General features: G+C 36.1%; 1 protein-coding gene across 3 annotated transcripts in view; it reads right to left on the reverse strand.

Moving 5' to 3' along the window:
* Nucleotides 1-15,807, reverse strand: part of zbtb7c (zinc finger and BTB domain containing 7C) — a 34,011-nt gene that overhangs the window by 9,339 nt on the left and 8,865 nt on the right. The window contains exon 1 of one of the 3 annotated variants that reach the window (XM_065243803.2): nt 170-372. The exons of the other annotated variants lie outside the window; for them this stretch is intronic. The gene's annotated coding sequence lies outside the window, so the exon portion shown is untranslated. Of the gene's footprint in view, nt 1-169; nt 373-15,807 lie in introns of those variants that run through there. 3 annotated transcript variants of the gene reach the window in all.

A 15,807-nucleotide genomic window follows, 5' to 3' on the forward strand; every position in this document is an offset into this window, starting at 1 on the left:
GACTGCCCACAGACGTGCTGTTCTATACCTGACACACGAAAACAAACAAACACGACCGCGTTAAAAACAGTTTGTGCACGCACAGCATCTTCAGATGCCAAATATTATCTGATCTACACTTAAGCAGACAAATCACTTTCTCCAAAGAAGTTCACTTTAATACACTCACCGTCCAGATCCTCAGGTGTGCGCGAGTGTATGTGAGATTTATTCCAAGTGTCGTCTCAAATTGGAGCCGGTCTCATCTCTGTCTTTGAGGGAGATGGAGACGCCTGTCCATGCTGCCTACCCTAGCCTGTCCTCTCCATTCACAAAAACACACAGCCGAGCATCCAACTACAAGCCCAAAACAGCGACACACGAGGAGAGACTGAGGGTTTGTGTGGAAGCTGACAGCAACGAAGAGAGAGAGAGAGAGAGAGAGAGAGAGAGAGAGAGAGAGAGAGAGAGAGAGAGAGAGAGAGAGAGAGAGAGAGGAGGTGGAGAGCAACCGTAGAGAGATGTAGTTTTTATAGCTGGGTGGGAAGCTCAGGATAATAATACCCATCCTCCTCCACAACACAGTTTAAGCTCAGTATGTAATAAAGCCCATGGTGCACAAACCCTCTGATTTGGGGTCAGACTAAATGAATTTTTAGTTTTATTCGTGAAGGATTTGCAACTCAGACTTGGGGACAAATGGACGGAGAAGTAGTTTAAATAGAGAGAAAAGTACCAGCGCTATTTATGTGCGCGCACTGAACTCAGAAGTTCAGACGTTGGTTATGTTCACATACGAGCACGCTAACAATCAGACAGGAATACATCTGTCATGCTTGATATTCATCATCAATGTGGACTGGATTTACCCTTACTGTGAATCTTAAAACAATTTCGAAAGTTATGTGAAAAAAAGAATTTTATTCTGACAAGTATTATATTTATTTTATGTGTAATATGTTTAGATAATATAGATAGTAATCAAATGTTAAATCCGCGTGTTAGCATCTTTAGAGTAATACAACAGATACAATATCCCACACTGTGTTTTTCCACCGTGTAAATTTTTTTTAACACAAATTGTTAAAGAAATAAGCATTTTTATTTTCACAATGACATCCGGATGCCACTAACATTTAACACAATGTATACATTGCATACTACAGTTTAAAACAACTATTAATTTATAACAAATTGCTTCACTAACAATTAAAAATCTGATTCAGGATAACAGTGTTTTTACACGCCAGTCAGTTCAATTAAAGTGATATTATATGATCAAAACTGACACAGCTTGCTTTATTCACGTGGATTAACTCGTATCGTGCATGTGACTTTTTTATTAACCTTTGTTAAAACGGAAACCAAAGATTTAGGGCCTGATCAATTTGTGTGTAAATGTATTTAATTCAAATCTTTCAATGGACTTTATTGTTTTATTTGGATCTGTGTTTGGTATACATCTGAAGATAGATTATTTGGATCGTAAAGCAGATGTGAAGTACAGGAGATATATAACGAACATCACAAACAGTTTTTACGGTCAGTTGTGTTCGTCTTTTCCTGTGATAGAATAAAATGTAGCTGCGTTACAGATTTGTGCAAAACTTTAGCGTTATTTTCTAAATGTCGACAAAAAAATTGAATGACAGCGTTTCCATAAACCAATGATATGCGACTGACGCATAGTTTTCTTTCACTTCAACTGATGTTGGTAGGTTTACTAATATCACATTCACAGCACTTGGCATTATTTTTATCCGAAGGAGACGTAAGAGTATTATCCAAATATTAATGCCAAGGAAACCCCCTTATGCCGCGTTCACACAAGCCGCGGTAGAGGCGTGAAGCGCGAGTAATTTCAATGTTAAGTCAGTCAATTTGAAGAAGCGCGTCTTGAGGTCTTTTAGGGCGGCGCCGTAGACGCGATTCTGCCTCATTTGCGCATCTAGTTCGTGCAAATGGCGCAAATTGAGCGTTGCCACGGCAAACGTGCGAGTTGAAAAATTGTAACTTTGGTGGAAAAACGCGCTGCGTTAACCAATCAGGAGCTTGCTCTAGTAGTGACGTGATTACAGGAAGTTAGAAGCCTCAGAAGCCTCTCCCATGACGTGAATTTCCACGTGAATGTCTCGATGACTAGAATTTCACGCGTGAATGAAGCGAGTAAACTTAAACTGTTCAAGCTGCAAACTAGGCATGGTAGACGCGATTTTCACACATCAGACGCGGCTGGTTTGAACCCACGGTTATACTTAGGAGCGGGAACGTATATGTGTTTCTTGGATAATGGTACATTATTTTAAATCAAAAGAGATGTAGGAGTGTTATCCAAACATTATTGGCAAGCCTTTTATACTTGGGAGCAGACACGTATTGATGTTTTTCTGGGAGGTTTTAGTTCATAACGCTTCATCTTCAAATAATGATTATGTGACTTACTTGCATCAGGTGACCTGAAAAAAGAATAAACTGTTTGCATATCAGTTTTGCGAAATACACCTCTTCCGAATTGCCTGAAAACCACCTTATGCGAGCGTAAAACTTTTTTGCGAAATATGGGGGATTTTGCGAAATTGAATTAAAAAGTTAATAGAAACGCAGGTTGTGAATAATTTCTAGCTCAGTGGTAGAGCATTGTGTTTGCAGCGCAAAAGGTCATGGGTTTGAACCCAGGGAACACACAATGCTAAAATGCTATATCATTTAACCACTAGCAGAATATCTACTGTCAGTGTCACTAAATGAATGTGACCTCTAACCTTACTATAAAACTTACAGTTGCTCAGGATCTTGTTTGGAATAAATGCTTAATATTAAGATCAATATGCCTTTAAGGAACAACACAGGACACGATCTCTGTTATTTAACTTGCTTACCTACGGCAATGATAGCACACGCTTCTTTTTTCAGGAGTAGAATAAATATATTGGTTTAAACAATTACAGTGAAGTCTCACTTTGGATTGTGTTTGTTGGCTCCGTGACATTTTCCCGCGGTGTCTGTTTTATTAAATCATAATTTGACGCTTTTAATGTGCGGCAAACACGGACAGGATTTCCTAAATTACATTAAGAATCCACCTTGTTATGTAATACATCACAGATTCATAGTGACCTGCTTTCCAACAAGCACAGTTACTTCTTGCCAAAGTCAACGTTAAACTAGTAAAATACATTTCTTACATTTCCAGCAGTAAAATGAGCAGTGAAGTAAGATTGAAAAATGGGAAGATAATTATGAACACATTTTTGGACACGTATGATTAATTGTAGGGATGCTCAGTCAGTTGTCATAGAAACCTCAGACAGGTAACTGGACAGGTTAAAACAGATTCTTATATTAGACACAGAAAACACAGCCTGTGTCACTGAAATTCATTTTAGAGATTCTTAAATTTAGTAAAAAAATCTAAATTGTAAAAGGGAAATTTTTCATTGTAGGTTCATAAAACAATATGCCACTTTCATAAAAAAATCTGATAACTTACTCACCCCATGTCATCCAAGATGTTTATGTCTTTCTTGTTCAGTCGAGAAAAAATGACGTTTTTTGAGGAAAACATTTTAAGATTTTTCTCCATATAGTGAACTTTAGTAGACCTCAACAGTTTAAAATTGCAGTTTCAATGTAGCTTCAAGGGCTGTAAGCGATCTAAACATTATTTTCTTGTCATTAGTCGTGTGATGCGCCAGCGTGACCTTATGTATTACGTAATCCCGTCAAAAGGTCACACATGACGTATGCGAAACTACCAGTGATGCGCGGGTCAATGTATATAACCCACACCCGACTGACGTTTTCAACTAACCCACCCGCAACTCGGATCGCAAAAAAAAAAAATGTATATTTTACACGACCCGCTCCCTGGCCCGCATTTTTTTTAAATAGTAATTGTTTAAATAGTTAATTGCCATCTTTATTTCAAACAACCTGACCGACCGCGACCCGAATATCATTACAAATATTTTTGTATGACTCGTAACTGCGGGTGACCGCAGGCACCCGCTCATTTCGGATCAACCCGCGCATCATCGGAAAATACGCTCCAGTGTTTACAAGTGTGGATGAAGAGGAGCGTTCAGACAGAGTTGTATGTTGAATGATACTACTGTAATTCATGTCTTTTTGTCAGTTTATTGTTTTAAAAGGTCCGCAAGTGTGCGTTTCACATATGTAACACGTGAACTTTCGACGTGATTACGTAATACGTCGTTTTAATATTTTTGACTGAACAAAAAAAGACATAAACATCTTGGATAAGTAAATTATCAGGATTTGTTTTATGATGTTATCTGTTTTTTTGGGGAGAATTAAAAGTTCTTTGGATCTATGTAAAATTCTCTTGTGGTAAATTTGTATTGTAAAATCATCCCATTCTCTCTATAAAGGTTTCTGTGTCTGATTCGGGAGACGCTGCACAGATGCATTCTGGGTGTGGGGGCTTTATTGCTCCAGGGTGTGGGCTTATGGGAAAAATTGTGTCATCTGAAACCCACCAACTAGGGTGGGAATCAGTTGTCCAAGGACATCCACACACACATTCGCACACACACAGAGTTTAAAATATGTGACAAGGTCATCTGTGAGCAGATTAAGGGGTTTCTAGGGGTTCAAGTCCAGCAGCTCCTGTTTTTCTGGAAGTGTTGTGTCTTATGGTCGGCTTCTTAAATTTTTTTTGATATTTTTTCTGTGTACACACACGCATGTCAGGTTAAGTGTGTTTTTATTGTGATCTGTGTAATATTAGGGATGGTCAAGAGGACTGTATCTAGTTCTGCAGTGAGGTGTCAGCAAACAGTAGCCTATATTTTAATATTTTCTTCTATTAGTATTTTGTCATTTTCCAGTAAAATTTTTAAAACCTCCTTACAAGAAAATTACGCTGACTACAATATGTTAAACTGTTCTCTGATATCAAAAATTATCCATAAAAGTTTTTGCATGTCTATTTACAATTCTAGAATTTATCCCAAGAATGAAATAGTCTTTTATTACCTTATTTGAAAGGGTCATGAATATTAATGTTGAGCTCTGCTCTGATTGGCTGTTTCTTAGAGCAGCTCCTTCAGTAGCTCTGTGTGTGTGTGTAAACAGAGCTTATATTTGAGCCTGTAATCAGACGAAAATACAGATTTCAAGGAAAAATTAATTATTCAAAGATAGGAAATGGTTGTTTCTGAGTGGTACGTTTTTTTTCAGTATGGACCTGCAAAACGTAACTGAAACGTGAATAGCATTATTTAGCCTAAATGTTAGCATATAGCATTAACTAGCATATGGCGTTAACTCAACCTTCACAACTTTGTTTTTAGCATTGTAACAATGTTGTAATTAATTCAATGTGTAATTTAATTATTGGGGCGTACATCTCGACTGTAGCGTCACAGTTGGTGTTATGTTGCCTGTTTTTCAGCGGTGCTTTGCATGCACAAGGTTTACATAAAAAGAAGGAAACAATCGTGTTTGAGGCTCACTTACCATTGACAGAATATTATTCATCTATGCCTACCTAAAAACAGTTTTACATTCTATGGCACATTTAAGTAAGGGATAATGTAGAGGCAGCCGGTAGTTATCGGGAAATAAGCCCCGACAGTGTGATCAGGACCCGACGCGAAGCGGAGGGTCTTGTATCACACTGAAGGGGCTTATTTCTCGATAACTACCAGCTGCCTCTACATTATCCCGCTTATTACACGGCTACATGTCACATAAGAAAAAACCCGGACATGAATATGAATTTGAAACATTTTATTGGCAAATTTGTTTTAAATTAAATTTTTTATCCTTTCGCGAAACTTTGCACAGATGCATAAAATGATCGTAATACCTTATTAAGATCCTTTGCTTCATACTTGTCTGTCTCCATTTTTTCTCTTTTAGCCAGTCTTTGAGAAGTTTTAATGCCCATTCTGTATTTTTGTGTGTGATGGCTTCGTAGCTGTCATGCTCTATTTTGTCAAGTTCAGTCTCAGTAAGCTCTCTGTGTCTTGTCGTGGTTGTCCAGTGTTTGTCACAAGATGGCGCCAAACAGTTATCTTTATTGATCTTTATTGGCGCGGAGCGATTTTACTCGTACAAGTAGTACCGGCTATGCGTTATTACTTTGGAGCGGTTATTATTTGAAAAGAACGAACCTGCAAATGTCTCAACTGACCAATAAGAATCAAGCATTCCAGAGAGCGGTGTAATAAGTCGTAATATCCTACTTAAGTTTTGTTTAACGTCACCATAAAATTGACCTCACTTCAGTTCTTGTCACGAGGAATGAATAAAGGGCGGAGCTATTAGAGACTTATTTCCAATTATCCAATCAGCTCTTCATTGATGAAATGAAGTCCCGCCTTACATTTTTTTTCTCATTTCAGAAGGTTTTCACTTGGATATACAGCACGATAGGAAAAAATATTATCACTACCTATGGTGACTTTAATTTATGTTGCTTGTAGGATGTTTTGATTGTTTAGGAAAACTGCAGAAAACTCAATATGGCTTATTTTAATTTTGTGTTTTTTGTGACTTTGGCAGGTTGGGTGGTGCCTTTCAGTCCGATTGAAACAGAGATTTACATCAACACTACCCACAGATCATGGTTTGAGAAAGCAACACCTTATGATGCTGTGCAGGATGTAAAAACAAGACACGTACGTAATTTATACAGGTAAGTATGCAGGTGTCTTTAAAACACTTTTAAAAGATATGTTATATTTGCACTTGACACGTCTTAAAAAGTGCAACGCTTATAAATCAAGATGAACATCAAGACGTATGACAGGAGCCAAAAACATTCACTACAGCATGTGTTCAAGTTCATGTTCATTTTATTTATAAAGAACAGTGCCTCATAAACCGGCCAAATGAGTTGCATTACTCTGTAAAAACTATTGCTCTTCTACATTCCCCAAAAATGTAAACTTACACTTTTAATTGTTAACATTCACCATTAATGCTTAATACACAATAACCAATTACTTTCTGAAATGATTCTGCAGCCTTAAAAACATGATCATTTTAGGCAGTGTGTGTGCGTGCGTGTGCGTGTCTGTGTGTGTGTGTGTGTGTGTGTGTGAAGTGTTAAAATGCACATCCTTAATTTGTACGTCATTAATCAAACTAATCGTGCATAAAAAACACACACGTGTTTGTGACAGATGGAGTGTGTGTGTTTTTGAGATGCTGCTCCTGAAAGGATATTTTTTTGTGTGGAGGATTGTGAGGAGGAGGCTGGCCTGTGTGTGTGTGTGTGTGTGTGTGTGTGTGTGTGTGTGTGTGTGTGTGTGTGTGTGTGTGTGTGTGTGTGTGTGTGTGTGTGTGTGTGTGTGTGATTATGACTCGCCTCTGTCTGCCCTCAGGCCCTTTGGCTCTACCTAATTAAAACCAACCAGGCTGCAGGGCACAGGAGACACATGTCTGTCAAACACACACACAGACGCACACATTAACGCACGGACACACACACAAGATGCAGGCTTTCTTACTGATCATTCACACACTGTGATATTGTACTTGCATTTGTGCATGAATTGTCATGTGCATGCTATTCACACACTGTTCTTAAAAATCTTATTAATTAGGTTTTTGTCAATCACTGAATTCTGTGCTCAACTATTTATTTATTTACCCTCTCCTGAGTTGAAGAAAGCATTTTTCTATATAATTGTGCTAATTATTATAATATAATGTCAGTTTATTTATTATGATCAGTTGCTTAGTCACAAAATATAAAACTTTCTGACGATTGGTTTGAAATCATTATGAAAAAAAATTACTAAATTATTAACATAATTGTATACCCTACCATTGCAAACTTCTATTTTAAAAGTAATACATTACAGTAAAACCTCATTACACAACACTTTGGTCCCAGAAAATTTTCGTAAAATTAGCAGAGTGACTTTTGTGTGAACGCAAACGCGTCCCGTGAAATTTTTGGGATTGCTCCTGTAAAGCGGACCTAGTAAAGCATTCTGTGTGAACAAGATGCAGAAACATAATCTAAAATGCACGCACGTGGTTTCTCGAAAGAGAAATCACGGAAAATTAGCAAACTTCCGACGCTGTGGAAAAATAAGCCACGTGTCTTTACGGGATCTTTTCGGTATGTGTGTGAATGCACGCACAGATCCAGAAAATCATTGGCAGTGTAAATGAACCACAAATCAAACGACCCCGGACGCATTTTCCATGTATTTTCCGTAATCTTTGTGTAAAAGGCCTTAGTAGTAATTTAGTTACAGTGAGTTGCAGTTTTTTAAGTGAAGAACATCCGTTTTCTGTTGTAAAATCACACTTGTGTCACACTTGGGTGTAAGTGTTAACAAATCCCTTTAGGGTGATAGAAGATCTTTTCTAAGAAGTCCAAAAAAAGTCATTTGCAATCATCACCAGTAAATTGTACATTACCTCTAACTAATCCTAACCAGCTGTCATCTGGTATCTATGACCAACACCCACCAAAATGATGAGATCTTTCTCTATCATGTGTATAGTGCCGCACAAATTAAATTTTCTACAAATCACCACGTTACAACCTAGCTGTCAATCATTTGGGCCCATAAGCAGATCTTTCTGATACCAAAACTTTTCAGCTGGGGTTTCTGTTTGAGTAAGTTTGCAAGGCATGTGGATGGGTTAGGGTGAGTTTGTGTGATGCAGGGCTGGGGTAAGTGTGTGTAATGAAAGGTCAGGGTGAGGGTGTGCGATTTAGGGCTGGTGTGTGTGTTGTAGGACTGTAATGAGTGTGTAAGTGATGTGGGGTGTGTGTTGTGTGAGTGTGTGATGGATGGTTGGGGTAAGTGTATGTTGGATGATGGGCCAGTGCGACTGTTTGTTTGTGTGTGTGTGTGTGTGTGCGTGCGTGTGCGCGCGTGTGCGTGCGTGTGCGTGTGTGTGTGTGTGTGCGTGAGTGTAAGCAGTGGGGCCACCAAGGGGGGCCAGGGGGGCCACTGCCACCCCTAAAAAGACAATGGCCACCCCAACCAGAAACAGTGAAGTTATAACTTTAGTCATTGTCCATGTTAATTTATAAACTAAAGACTATATTAATATGAAGTAAATGAAATAAAGTTGCATGATATGTACTGTAGAATACGCTCTTAACCTCTTGCACTCTTGACCCGCATTGCAGTCTTTACTGTATAAATTACATATAGCCTCGATCTTTTATACTACTTTAAAAGTCCACGGATCCAATATTGCCTACAATTACACACGCATTTGATTTCTCAACTGCTTATATTTACTTAATAAGATAATCACAGCATTTTAAGATCATTTGGGGCGCTGTCTTTACCGTTTGCGCGTGTTGAGCACACAAACTTGATCAAATGGATGAGGAAAATGTTGAAATCTGTCTTTAGTCAGTTCTGTCAGCTGGCCCGAGCATCAGGCTATGCTTATTGTGGAGAGTAAGTTAGTTTTTCGTATGTTATATAAAACATTGTTTATTGTATCACACTCACATAATACACGACTGCTTGGCTTTTATGTATAAAAATAGGCACCACTTTTTTTGGTTTAAATTGAGCGATTTCTCGCTTCTTGAACACTAGGGGAGAAAAGGGGCGAAAGTACCATTTTTCAGAAAAACGTAAATAATGTTTTCAACAGAGATATATTTTTGCTTTGATCAGTAAACTCACAAGTGTTGTCTATCAATACCAGGTGTAATTTTGATCAAGTGTAAAATGACTTCGGTATAATTTCACTTTTAACATAAGTAGCACAGTGTTACATTTGACCTTGTCAGCACGGATGAAAGAAACACAAAGGTGGGTCAAAAGTAACACAACAAAACAAGATAGATTTTTGTGGTTACAGTTGTTTTTAGTAAATATACATGACTGTGACCTTGTTAATATGTAACTGCAAACATATTTTGTCATTTATCTTTGCAAAAAAGAATGAAATTAAATTTTTATTTTAAATTTCAGTTTTATTAAATATTTCAAAAGCAACCTGACAGTACAAACTTGAATTGTTGAAAATAAAACATATTATAACAGTTTAAACACTATGAAATTATATACAATTAATAATTATATAATTATATACAATTTTAACATAATGCAACAGTATTAGCAGCAGGACAAAAGTAACAAGTATTACTTTCGTCCCGGCAGACTCCTGACATTTAACACGATTTACTTTTATTTTGAAAAACTCTGAGAAGTCAAACTTCAGGATGTGTTGGAGCACTAAATAACCTGTAGATTGATCAGTACTGTAACACATGAAACCAGAAACACAACACTTTATAACAAAAAAAGCTTTAGGAATTAGGAACAGCTTTCTGGACCTACACACGCAAAACGGTAAGGAAATAATGTGATATTTGTCAGCTCTGTCAATGGTTACGTGCTAAAGATCCTGTCATAGTTGGAATGCAAATGTTATCAGGGCTCTGAAAAATTGCTTTGTTACTTGTGTCCCGCGTCACTTTCACTTAAACACTAACAATATATTTAAGCTAGGGTTTTAAAAAATCGAAATAAAGAGGAAGACATTCACGTCTATTTGCAAAGGACTACACTATTTAAAAAGCAATTAATTGCTAATTAAAAGCATTTTGTTACATTAACCAGAAACAAAAGTACTCTGAATGATTTTTTGGTGCCACCCCATGATTTGCTATGCCTATTTAAATGGGGGCGCCACTGAGCAGGTGTCCATGATGTATAGTTGGGGTGAGTGTGTACTGTAGTGTGTACGCGTGTATGTGATGTAGTGCTGGGGTGGGTGGATCAGTGTGTCCTTATTTAAAGCTGAGAGAGTGAGGGAATGAATGCCCACACACTAATTTTTTCTCTTTCTGTCTTTCTCCCCCCCATGCTCTCCTCTCACATCAGTGGGTGGACCCAGTTTCAAAACCAAAATCTTACAGCAACATTATAAAACGGCCCGCTTTCCCCGTGTGTATGTGCACGTTTCATTGATCTCTGTTTCCTTGTGCAAACGTGTGTTGTGGTGTGTCGCCCTCAATAAAGTCTCTGATGATTTTACTTTTGCATTACAAAAGTGTCTGTTCTTCAGTTTTTACCATTTACCCATGAAGAAAGAGAGAGAGAGAGAGAGAGAGTCAGGGAGTTGCCACTGGTTACAGTGACGGTTCTCACACAGGAAACACCTACAAGAGTTTAGATGTTCCCCAATCAGCTGCTCTCATAACAAACTCACTTTTCATACAGTAAAAAACCATTTAAACTCAAACCGGCCTTCACTGAGCCACAAAGTGTTGAAATCAAACACAACTTAAACCAACTAAACTAAAACAAAGACAAGTCAACTAAAACTGAGATAAACGAAACTCTGTGGTAGATAGTACAAAGAAGTATACAGTCATAGTTTACTACAGTAAAGTTACAGAATAACAAAGTCTTGTAGTTAGTTTACAGTATTAACGTTTTGTATACAGTGATTATAGTAAAGGTCATGTCTAGTTAAACTCACTTATAGTAGTGGATACTTGAGAGTATAGTAGTATGTTTAGTGTCTTGTAAAATCTGGTTAAGTTTAGCTGTTGTATAGACGGTTTCGACAGTAACAACATAAACAAGCGGCTTTCGTGGTCAACATGTAACTTCCGGTAAACTCCGCTAAGAATAAATAACAACAAATTATTTTAAACATAGTTTATTTATATAACAAGCAAAATAAACAACACATAGATTACCTAGGAAACCAAAACATTTGTTATTTTTGTCGAGGTATTTGTTTCGACGAGTTCAGTTTAGCAACTAGTCAGACCATTAAAAAAAACTGAAATCGGTAGTAAAGTTCAGACCAGACGCATATTGCATCACCGCACGTGCTTCCGATGATAACGTCTGATACCGGCTTTCGTGGAACAAACTTAAGGTAAACAAAGAATCAATAATAAGTAAATAACAAAATAATAAGTTCTTTTAGAGTAGTTTTAATTTACTGAATTAATTTCCTGTTTGTGATGACGATTAATCATGTGACCAGAGTTCGAGGGAAACGCTTGTTGTATTCTCATCGGAAAAAATTCAAACAACTTGGTTTTGCGAGTCAATTCAAGTTATTATTTTAAGTTTTGACATGTGATAAAACAATTTAATAAAAACAATTTGAAAAAGTTTAAAGGGGAAATCTGACTTTTTCCTTGTTTAAGTGCTACAATTGTGACCTAGAAACCTAGAAAATGTGAAAAAGATCAACTCAGTAACTTTGTTTTGGTAAACCATTCTCTGTGAAAAAAGAGCTCATTGAAATTTGGCTACCCTTGTGATGTCAGAAGGGGATAATACCGCCCCTTAATCTGCACTATCCAACCACAGCACTGCCATTTAGTGCAGAGATCAGCTCATTTGTATTTTAAAGGACACACCCAAAAACGGCACATTTTTGCTCATTTTAACATGTTATATTAAATTATCTATATGATATTTTGAGCTAAAACTTACTCTGGGGACATCAAATAGTTATTTTAAATCTTTAAAAGTCTGGTGAAATGTCCCCTTTAACTTATATTTTTATGTTACTTTACCTTAACAAATTATTTTGATAAAAATTCTGCATTTTAATGCATCGTAGTTAATATAATCTAACTGAGCCTGAATCTATGAGTATATAGATAGTCATTTATATCAGTCACTATGACCATAGTGATGACAATTAAATGTATTTATAAAGTGCACGTGACCTGGTGAATTACTATGAAATATTTGCATGATATTGCATGGTCTTTTGGCACAGGTCATTGGGTGAATAGCTGTAAACATCTCAACGTTAACTATTGCACTATTAAATAATGAGATTGAGAGATTTCTCAACTAGTTTAGGGTGTTTTAATAGTTGGATTAGTGATAATAAAGGATTCCAGTCAGAAGACATTTAATGTTTTCTGCCGTTGATTAATCACAGATTGCCAGGGAGCGTTAGTCTCTCTCTCTCTCTCTCTCTCTTTGTGAAGGTGAGTAAGGACGTTCCATAGTGTCTGACAGATGAGAGTTAACTAAATTACCACACACGCCCCTCGGTTTCTGGTCTTCTCTAGAAATGCTTTTATGAAAATTTGAGGAACATTGCGATATGGTATTTGTTTAAATCGCCAAACTTGCTCTTTGTGATGTGAACAGGACCCCCAAATCTCTCTTTTTTTTTTAAATTTGCTTCAACACATACAAGAATTTATACTAGTCCCTTCTACAAGTGAAATGATTCAGTCAGAAATTGAAGCGACTGTTCAGTTTCAGAGAAGAAACTTTTTCTCTTATGAGGTGAAACCAAGGAAACCAAAAGGTTTCACATATAAATCTAAAAACAACTGACGGTTGAACAAATATAGCGTTTCATAGGCCAACTCCAAAAAAATTAAGAGAATGAGTGAAAACTTTCGATTTTGACTCTACAAAAATTTTAGAGACTTAAATAAAAAAAGTCTTGAAAAAAGTACACAAAAAAATCAACCCAGCATTGGGTCAGAAAGGGCCAAACTTAGCCGATAACTATATTTAAATTAAAATTATATTTGACCCAACAATGAGTTAAAACAACCCAGCATAGGTTAAAATACAACCCAGTGGGTTGGGTTTGTCCCATTTTGACTCAAAACTCGGGTTGAAAATAACCCAGCATTTTTATATTTTAAGGTTTAAAAAAGTTACATTTTATTAATAAATTACCTTTTCCCTCTGTATTTTTTTTATAGATTAGCTAACAAAAAATAAATACAATATTTTAAATTAAATTACATATATTCAATCAAATAAGTAAACGAAACTGAAACACAAAAGTTATCAAGACGTTTTCCAAATTAATCACATTTTTATTTATGACAGCGTATCTACTGTGTACAAACTCCTTTTATTCCTCCCTTGTTAAGCCAAACTATGGTTTAGTAAAGATCCTCATCCAGTAAAACGGATCACATCTACTTGTTTACATGTGACTTTGGTGTTTATAATGTGAATGATTCAGAAAAGCTGCACTTAATTTAAAATAATATTACTATAACGTATATCAATAAATCTGCAAAACAAACAAATATTGATTAACTCAAAGTCGCTACATAAAAAAACACTACCGTGTGTGTGTGTGTGGGGGGGATTATGCATGTGCACATGTGCTCTTTGCATGTTTTAAGTAGGGTCGCATCAGAATTGCATGGAGAACCGGATCATTGTTCCCTACTCGGTTCCCACACCCTCCTACGGGGAGAGCATGCGGTGTGCAGCGCACTCTTAAATGTTTGAGAACACGCCAGTGTAAAAGTATCCACAGTGTAACAAAAGAGCGCTTCGGATCAGGTTCAACATTGATAAACCCTGTGCCGGTGACTCAACAAAGGTGTGGCGCGTATCCCAGCATAACCTCACTCGCTCTCGTTTCTCTCTCTCTCAATTCTGCTTTAAGAGTGACAGTGAGTGTTTAAGTCTTATCACATAGGAGTATGTGTGTCATCGTACAGGCCTGGCGTAATGTCAGGTTAAACACAGGCAGATCGCAAACACATCGTGATCGATTCGAAAGCAGTTGCTTGGCATTGAAAGGAAATCTGGTACCCCGATGGAACGTCAATTAAAATGAATGAATAATTAATGGTGACAGTCATCTGACCATTCACCTGATATATGGTGTCTCTGACCAGTCTATACAAAGCTCTCTCTCTCTTTTTCTCTCTCTCTCTCTTTCTCGCTCCTTTAATGAGAATTGTGTACTGTATTTACACTATTTACCTGAGCGCACTAAATTCACATATTTTACTATTTCATCATTCACACCCGAAGAATAAATTCTCAGCTCAGAAATGTTTTGTTTTAAAATAAAATTCAAAGATTAATCGCGATTAATCACATACAAAATAAAAGTTTGTTTTTGCATAATATATGTGTGTGCACTGTGTGTAATTATTTTGCATATATAAATACAAACACATGCATGTATGTACTTAAGAAACATTTACATGCATATATATATTTTTATATATATTATATTATATATGAAGAGTTTTGTTGCAAAACGAGATAACTCTATTTTTTTTAATTGGTCAGAAATCTCTTTTTTGGTTGTGCATTCCAATTAAAATCAATTCAACTGCAGTTGGTTTGTTTTGATTTAAACCTTCATAAGTAAAAAAATACAGCTAAGTAGCACCATAAAACAAAATAATAACATGATAACATAATAATAATAAACATGTTTTGACAAAAAATGTTAAAAACTGAGTTATCTCGTTTTGCAACGAAACTCTTCATATATACATTTTAAAAATTATACATAAACCAAATTTTATTTAATGTATGTGTGTATTTATATATGCATAATAATTACACACAATAAACACACAAATATATTATGCAAACACAAACTCTTATTTTGTATGCGATTAATCGTGATTAATCTTTTGACAGCCCTGAAAAAAATAGAAAAAATATTTTAAAAATATTATTAAATTTAGTTAATTATGCGATATATATAAACATTAAACATGCAATATATTGTTTAATAATATTATTGCATGCACTTACTTTTCTGAAGAATGCACTAAAATTTGATTTCATTTAATTTATTGGACAAAAGGTGAAATAAACACATTTTTCATAAAAAAAAAAAACTTATTTCCATTGGTTAGATTTTAAAGATTTAAAAAATATTTTTTTGACAGATGCACTTCACACAGAAAGCTAAATTTGCAATGCTTCATTATTCATGTGACATAATAACAACAACACTGCGGTTGAAAACCTGAAAGTTTAAAGTTAACGTTAATTAACTTAATTCAGTATCGAGTGTCAGTCTGTACATACTTCCCCCTAAATGTCAATTACGTTTGCTCTTTACATGTAATGACGTAATTTATAA

This window comes from Paramisgurnus dabryanus, chromosome 18, assembly GCF_030506205.2.
Source record: "Paramisgurnus dabryanus chromosome 18, PD_genome_1.1, whole genome shotgun sequence".
NCBI lineage: Eukaryota > Metazoa > Chordata > Actinopteri > Cypriniformes > Cobitidae > Paramisgurnus > Paramisgurnus dabryanus.